Consider the following 9,006-nt stretch of genomic DNA (forward strand, 5'->3'; position numbering starts at 1 on the left):
TGGGTTAATTTGATGGAGGATTAAAATTCAAATAATCACCAATAATCTCTACAAGAACATTGATTATCCCTGAAATGGTGAAACCTATTATTATCTCTCACAATAATTTCCCTACCAACAATACCTGAGATGAACTTGATTGCACTATGGCAATCTCCACAGACCCTAAGGTTCTTTGTGATCCTTATAGGAATCCCTGGAGGAATACAAATGAGCCCCAAGGCAAGTGCCAACTTCTCGCTATGGAACAATACCTCGGTCTCTTTCTCTTCCTCCTCGAGATCGTATAATGCAAAATTTGTGTTAGGGACATATCCGGCTGCCTTCATCTCTCTCCTTAGTTTCGCTAGCATTGCCTGTATCTCGATGTTCATCTCGTGCAAAGTATCCTTTGCCTGGAAAACATGGACAGTGTTCTTCACAGTGATCCAACTGCATCCTGGACCTTTTTTTATTCCCACATCCTTCATCTCCTTCCTTACATCTGTGGCTTCTTCCCACCTGGATTGATTTTTCAAAATGATAGCGAATTAAGTAAAGTGGGAAAGGGCAGCGATCATACCAGCACAAATTCATTCTTCAAAAAACAAAAAATAAATAAATAAAGTGGGAATGAAAACTGGAAGATGAACCTATATGAGATGATCAGAAATGCACCATATTTTGCTAGTGTGCAATAAAAGGTAAAACATATTATTGTGAATCCATCCAAGTGAAACGCTGCGTCGAATAGCCTGACTGTATTATTTCCATACCCTTGGCCTCATAATCACCCTTATCAAACAATTCTAATCATAAGATTGAAGGACCAAAATATGAGCTGTTTGGCTTCTTGGGTTCCCATCATGTGAGATACCCATGAATGGTTCGTGTAAGAAACCCATGAATGGTAAGAAACCTCAATCATATCTTTCTTGAATGGTAACAGTTACCATTTTCCACAATTTTATAGTAAACTAAAGAAAAAGTAAGTAATTACAGCAGAAATCAGAACTAGACGACAAGCAGTCCCAAATTTGGTCTCTAAGACCTAATAAACCCTCACATATCCCAACTTGTAGCACTTCAGTCCATCAAATTCCATGCTACAGACACCAAAACATTTGGTGGGACCCTTCTATAAGGGTAATAAATCACAGTTGAGTAACCCTTCCCTCTCTGCACCTTCCTTTGCTAGTTTGTTCGCCATCTCATTAGCTGATCTAAGTTTATGCTGTAATAGGGAGTCTATCTTGATGCAACTATCAAGAATTTCTACAATGGTATCTCTCTACCCTGTTCGATTTTCTACTCGACCATGTGATCACACTTGCTGAACCTTCTTCAATGATAAGGTGACAACTTATAAGTTGAGACAGAGATCTTTAGTCCACAAAGTAGTGTCCTTGCATCCACTTCGTTTGAATGACAAACTCCGACTGACACTGAATACACCATTAGTCCATTTTCATCTGAATAACAGAAAATTCCCACACTGGCGTGGCCTGGTTTTTTATTATTCATCTCCTTCCAAATTTGCCAAACCATGATGAATGGAATATCCCCAAAAGAGATTCCTGACACTTCCAAAAAAACTCCCACACCGACTGAGGATAATCTCCTTAATTGAAAATAGAAATACCCATGAATCTCCAAAGCTATGTAGAATGGCGAACCAAAGGGTACCATGAGAATGAGCAATGTACCATTAGATGACATACTGATTATTCTGCTTTTGCTTCTTTACAAAGAATGCAACAACTGGCAAGTCGGAATTGGCTTCTTCTGAGTTTTTCACAAATGTTGATCGTTTTTGCTGCAACTGTCCAACACCCACATCCTTGAATCAGATTCATGGCTAGAAATGTGATGCTTGCTAGGCAACCCTAAAGAGAAGAAATTATTAATTTTGCTATCATTAAGTCCTTCCCAAGTCTAATATCCCAAGTCATTTCCCCACCCCCTTTCTCTCAATATAGTTACAAACTATCACCCCTCAATCCATCTCTAAAAGATATAGGACATTCCCAAGTCTAATATCCCAAGTCATTTTCCGAAAAATCGCAGCCATATCGTTCGGGCACCTGTGTTTAGAGGTGACGTTCCAAGGAGACATGAATTCTAGTTTTCCCCTAGAGCACAACCTCCCATTATACAATTCTTCATAGGTTCGTCCTCAAATTGACTCAAAATAAAATTTCATGCTTAAAATTTTCCTTTGACTGGCATCATCCCCCCATCCAGTATATAAACATTTCCCTATTTTGGCCATGACATGTTTTGACCGTCCTTGTTCTCCAGCTAACAAATTTGTCTCTTTGATCTATCATCATCTTTCTTTATGCACCGTTGACATTCCATTCTCCTTTTGAAATTGTGGGAATCACAGGACATGCATCTCCGATCTCCAGTAAGAATAGAATCTATTGGGAGGTGGATGGATTTTCCTTCTTTTCCTGGACCTTATTCACTTTCCATTCCTACTTATCCATCTCTTAGAAGACGAAATATCTGAGTTGACAATCACTCTTTGGATTCGATCCCAATGATCAACATTGGATCCGCATGGGGACATATGAGTATAATCGAGACCATTGATCTTATTGACCATCATGAGTCGACCCATCCATTAGATCAAGGCTAAAAAAAATCAACGCTTTAAGCTTTAAAAAATACAGGGTTAGAATCATCTAATCAAGGTCAGGCCAACGACCAGACCTGTGTTCCCTAGCAGAATTAACACACTCGTTCATATTTAGGTGGCATACATAGGTCTCAAGGGTGTTTGTTAGAAAAAATGCTAACCACGATTGCCTTTCTAGATGGAAGTGACCTTCAAGAACTAAAGGGGCATTCTGGTCCAACATCCCATTGCTAATTTCAAACCATTATAGATCTTAAGGAAAGAGATTGACTAGCAAGACAATCTTGTCTTGATGAACGAAAAAAACCATCACTCAGTTAACACATGATATATGCTTGGTGATTGGGAGCATTGTCCTGATGGACGATCACTAGGCGAGCAGTGGGCTCAGGTTTCAAACAAAGATCTCAATAGCAAGATTGAGGCTTGCAAAAAACAATGGTTTAAAAAGATCATAAAGAACATCTTCATCAAGCTTGATTAGCAGTCTGGTGAATTTTTTTCCGCTCCTTTGCTAGGCGAACTGCCTTGTTGGTAGCCCATGCCAAGAAATTAGTCGAATCTCCTTCAGTGATTACGAGTAAGCCTTGCTCTTTCACATACCACTGTAATCCCCTTAGAAGGGCCTTCGGCCTTCGCCTCTTCCTCATTGGAGTTGCATTTCCCTACTGGATAAAGAAAGAGAATAGAGCAACTCTGTGCTCATTGTTAGGCCAAAAATCGGTAACAGATACGGCAGTGACGTAAGGGCTGAGCTGGAGGACTCGAGGAGCCGAAATGAAGGAGCTGAGTCCTGCACAAGAGCAAATGAGGTCAGAAGACAAACCTGAAGTCGTTACTCCGGACAAGCCCTTCGACACTCAAGTCAGTATGAGCAGGAGTGCAGAGCGAGTTTTTAAGAGTTGGTTGAGAAGTTATTACCTTTTGGTCTGAGCCCTTAAAGGCTTTTTATAGAGGGAAACCTGGGGTGGTTGGATTACCTGCCCCAGGACAGGTGTCGGCCTCTTACAGGTTTAAGTTTACCTACCCTTAGGTAATTACCAAACTACCCTTGGGCCGCACTGGATTTGTGGTGGGCCATCCTGGAGCCACGTGTCAACAGCTAATTGGCTGCTGTTTTTCATACCCCATCAGTTGCCCCCCAGTTCTCCAAGTCATTGTAGTTATTTGGAGAAGTGCGAGGAGTTATATTCCTGAACGGGGGGAGTCTGTCCGGCGAAGCCGTTTGTCTGGCCCGCGCAATCAGTCCGGAAATTTTGTCTGTCTGGCTTGGAAATCAGTCCGAAAATTTTGTCTGTCCGGCCAGGAAATCACTTCGGCAATTTTGTCTGTCCGGCCAAGAAATCAGTCCGGAAATTTGGTCTATCCGGCCAAGAAATCGGTCCGGAATTTCTATCTGTCCGTCTTGGAAATCAGTCAGGAAATTTTGTCTGTCCAGCTTGGAAATCAGTCCGGAAATTCTGTCTGTCCGGCCAGGAAATCAGTCCGGAAATTCTATCTGTCCGGCTTGGAAATCAGTCCGGAAATTTGGTCTGTCCGGCCAGGAAATCAGTCCGGAATTTCTATCTGTCCAGCTTGGAAATCAGTCCGGAAATTTGGTCTGTCCGGCTTGGAAATCAGTCCGGAAATTTGGTCTGTCCGGCTTGGAAATTAGTCCGGAAATTCTGTCTATCCGGCCAGGAAATCAGTCCGGAAATTCTATCTGTCCGGCTTGGAAATCAGTCCGGAAATTCTGTCTGTCCGGCCAGGAAATCAGTCCGGAAATTCTATCTGTCCGGCTTGGAAATCAGTCCGGAAATTCTGTCTGTCCGGCCAGGAAATCAGTCCGGAAATTCTATCTGTCCAGCTTGGAAATCAGTCCTGAAATTTGGTCTGTCCGGCCAGGAAATCAGTCCGGAATTTCTATCTGTCCGGCTTGGAAATCAGTCCGGAATTTTACCCGGCAAAGCAGTCTGTCCGGCTTGGGCCGGACAGATTTTTGTCGCGTAGCGGATGCGCAATATCCTGTCCGGCCCAAGCCGGACAGATTTTTGTCGCGTAGCGAATGCGCCATATTCTGTCCGGCTTGGGCAGGACAGATTTTTGTCGCATGGCGTATTCTGTCCGGCTTGGGCCGGACAGATTTTTGTCGTGTAGCGGACGCCCCATATTCTGTCCGGCTTGGGCCGAACAGATTTTTGTCGCATAGCGGACGCGCCATATTCTGTCCGGCTTGGGCTGGACAGATTTTTATCGTGTAGCGGACGCCCCATATTCTGTCCGGCTTGGGCCGGACAGATTTTTGTCGCGTAGCGGATGCGCCATATTCTGTTCGGCTTGGGTCGGACAGATTTTTGTCGCGTAGCGTATTCTGTCCGGCTTGGGCCGGACAGATTTTTGTTGTGTAGCGGACGCACCATATTCTGTACGGCTTGGGCCGGACAGATTTTCTTCGCGTAGCGGATGCGCCATATTCTGTCCGGCTTGGACCGGACAGATTTTCTTGACGCTTTAAAGTTATCCCGTACACGAGCACCTTACTAATGTCCCTTAGCCCCTTGGAGATATGCGCGTATTTACTCACGCCCTTGCCACAAAATTTGTGTCCATCATTAATGAAAGACACGTGGCACCCATGTAAGGGCCCTCGAAGCGCGTGCTCTTCATTAAATGCGAACCGCCTTAGCCATGGTCTATAAAAGGGGGTTTTTACCTTTCACATTTCACTTTTACTTTCGTTGTCTCCCCTTTTTCTTTCTTTCTTGCTCTGCCTGCTCGGCGCGGTTAGCTAGAGGTTGTGATCGTCCGCGGATTTAGGAGCTCTTCTCTGTTCGGTCCGGTAATTTTCTTGAGCGCGTCTTTTATTCGTTTCTTTTCCTGCGTTCATGTCTTGTAGTAACTCTAGCTCTAAGTCCGGTTCGGAGTCCATTTCAGGGGAGTCTTCTTCCAGTAGCTCAGGGTCTAGTTCGTCGGGGATGACCCAAAGTAATCCGGACCAAGACTCCTTGGCCAAACATGGCAAGTCCCGGTGTTAGTGTAGAAGTTGTAGATAGTGAGGACGAGGTGATTTTGGATCTGAACACCACCCCGGCCCCCACGGATAGTTATCTCCGAGCAGAGGCGAGTGTTGGTAGCGACGCTGCTGAGGCGTCCACAACATTCCTCCCGGGCTGGGCCGTCGAGGTCGTAGCTAGGGCCCGGATGGACGCCAATCCCCAGTACAACATCCAGGCTCTTTACGAGGAGAACATCCTTGATGAGTCCAGGCTGGGAGACATTAGGGATAGGTACATTATTCCCCTAAGGTTCGGGCTGAGGGCCGCGATAGAGGGAGATAGGGCTTGCAACGAAAGCTCCGACGTCTGTATATACGACGAGTCGTTAAGGGCCGGACTCAGGTTCCCTCTGCACCCATTCTTCATTGCGGTCCTTCAATATTACGGGCTGGCTCCGGCTCAGGTTGTGCCGAACTCATAGAGGACGCTGATCGGGTTCATGTACCTCGTCCAGGGCCGGCTTCAAAGAAATTTGTCTGTGCCGTTATTCCGCGCGTGTGCGCACTTGAAGAGGCATAAGGATGGGGGTTGGATCTACATTAGCCAGCGCCCAGAGGTGAAAATGATCACTGGATGAAATAGTCAAGAGGGGGGGTGAATTGAATTTAACTCAATATTAGGCCTTTTGAAAATTACCTATGAACCCTAATTGGAATTTTTCTTCACTTAATTAAATATTTGGTTAGTGCAAATATAATTGAAAAACAAAGTGAAAATGCCAAGCCAAACAATAATGGAAATGCAAGAGTGAGAAATGACACACCGATATATAGTGGTTCGGCCAACGGCCTACTCCACTCTACTCAAGGTCGCACTTGAGGGATTCCACTATTGGAGACCTCCACGATGCCCGGCTCCGAGGCGGTTACAATTCCAAGGGATATTAAACAAGGATGCCCTTACACCTTTACAAAGACTCTCCTTCTCCGCCGAGTTCTAAGCGGTTGCTCTCTAGGGAATTAAAAACGGAATACCCTAGCCACCTATACAAGATATGAAGGATTGATAGCTTGGCTTCTTCTTGAAAGCTTGATGCCCTTTGTAGTTCATTGATTGCTCTTCAACAAGGATTTGCAAGTGATAGCTCTAAAATATCCAAACTCAATAGGTTCACAAGTGAAAGGCAAGTTTGGGAAAAACCAAAAATCTTAAGCTTGAAAGGGTTGCAAGTTTGCTTGAGTGCTTAAGAGGGTTTTTCAAAAATCAAGAGAGAGTGAAAAACTTCTCTACATATTGTATTTATAGCCTCTCCAAAGAATATGACCGTTTGGGGGTGGAAATATCAAAAAACAAGAATTAATTCAAATCCCAACGGCTATATTCTGAGCTGTCGCAGGGTTCTCGGAGTTCCGAGAACCATTCTCGGAGTTCCGAGAAATATTCTCGGAGTTTCGAGACAACGGCCAGAAAATGGAATTTTTCTACTGGACCATTTCTCGGAGTTCCAAGAAAATTTCTCGGAGTTCCGAGAAAATGTTCAGACGCTACTGGACCTTTTCTCGGAGTTCCGAGGGAACTCTCGGAGTTCCGAGAAGCCTAAAAATCCACATATTTTGAGATTTTATTTCTTATTTGATTTTTGGCTTTTGGAACTCATCTCCTATGATTATTTTGGAATGGTTATGAGGGTCCCAACATGTTGGTCTACCACATAAGCATTCACTATTCCATTTTAAGTTCTTAAGTGTTCTTTAAAAAACATTTTGAAAACACTTTGCCTTGACTTGGAAATCTAAAGAGAAATGATGTACAATGATACCTATGTAGCTTTCAACTTCTCTTTAGTCTTGGTCTTCAATTGATCTTCCATCTTGTGTATGCTTGCTTGAGAGATGAGGTGAGCTTCACTTAGCTCCTTTGACTCTTGTATGGGATATCTCCAAGCATGACCATGTTGTGTGTTGGTTTCTTCAATGATCAATCCTATCTCAAACACAACACTTCAAAGCAAATTGATTAGTATTCAAAAACACAATCAATTATGTTTAGAATCATCAAAACAAGATAGGAGAGTAGACCCTTGGGCTTACAATCTCCCCCTTTTTGATGATGACAAACAAAATTGATTATGAGGTGTGTGTGGAGTGACATAGTAGGCAAGTGAATACTAGAACTCCCCCTCAATATATGCACACATATAAATGATACAAGTTATAAGCATAAGGTGCATATAGTAAATTTGAATAGATAATCAATTTCAAACCTTCTCCCCCTTTTGTCATCGACAGAAAGGGTGTAAAAAAAATTTTAGGAGTAGATAACTCCCCCTAAATCAATGCTTATGGTATAAAAATATATAACCAAGTAATGCACATATACCTGTTCATGATCGAGATGTTGACATACGTCAAGATGTTAGGTATTTTAATTAAAGTGAAGATACCTCTCCAACTTAGAAAAACTAAGAAGGCTAAGAATATCAATTGAGTGATTTTTAAGATTAAAAATTTGACATCTCATTCATGCAGATACTACCAAACAAAGATTATATATATAAATACTATATAAATAAGCTGGTTAAAGGCACAAAGTATTTATTTGGCAATTTCTTTAATTTGATCCGCACTCCAAATGTTTAAGGTACTTTGGATATAACAAATTCTATCATCACTAAGGGGTTTTGTAAAGATATCCGCTAATTGATCTTCAGTGTTGATATATTTTAAGCAAATATCCCCTTTTTGTGAGTGATCTCTGATGAAGTGGTGCCTAATCTCAATGTGTTTTGTTCTTGAGTGTTGTATGGGGTTCTTTGTTAAGCATATAGCACTAGTATTGTCACATTGGATGAGAATATTTTCCATTTATGTGCTTTTCATCCATAGGACTTGAGCACAGCAAGCTCCAGCTGCCACATATTCTGCTTCTGTTGTGGACAGAGCTACTGAATTTTGCTTCTTGCTAAACTATGAAACAAGTGATTTACCCAAGAATTGGCAAGTCCCACTAGTGCTTTTCCTATCTACTCTACATCCAGCAAAGTCTGCATCTGAATATCCGATGAGAGTGAAGGAAGATGATCTTTCATACCACAGTCCTAGACTTTGGGTTCCTCTTAAGTACTTGAAGATCTTCTTAACTGCTGATAGGTGAGATTCTTTAGGATCCGATTGAAATCGAGCACAGAGACAGACAGTAAACATAATGTCTGGTCTGCTGGCTGTCAAATAGAGCAAACTACCTATCATACCCCTATACAATTTCTGATCCACAGATTTGCCAAATTCATCTTTTTCTAGCTTAGCAGTAGTACTCATGGGAATTCTTGATGTCTTACTGCTATCCATGCCATACTTCTTTAATAACTCCTTTGTATATTTTTCTTGATTTAAAAATATTCCATTTTTG

The 9,006-nt window shown here is 42.5% G+C and overlaps 1 pseudogene; it reads right to left on the reverse strand.

Moving 5' to 3' along the window:
- LOC143888346 (pentatricopeptide repeat-containing protein At4g14850 pseudogene) lies at positions 1-3,273 on the reverse strand (annotated as a pseudogene).
- Between the last annotated feature and the right edge of the window lie 5,733 nt (positions 3,274-9,006).

This window comes from Tasmannia lanceolata, unplaced genomic scaffold (genome assembly GCF_043159265.1).
Source record: "Tasmannia lanceolata isolate RefF3 unplaced genomic scaffold, GAP_Taslan_0.1 ptg000012l, whole genome shotgun sequence".
Lineage (NCBI taxonomy): Eukaryota > Viridiplantae > Streptophyta > Magnoliopsida > Canellales > Winteraceae > Tasmannia > Tasmannia lanceolata.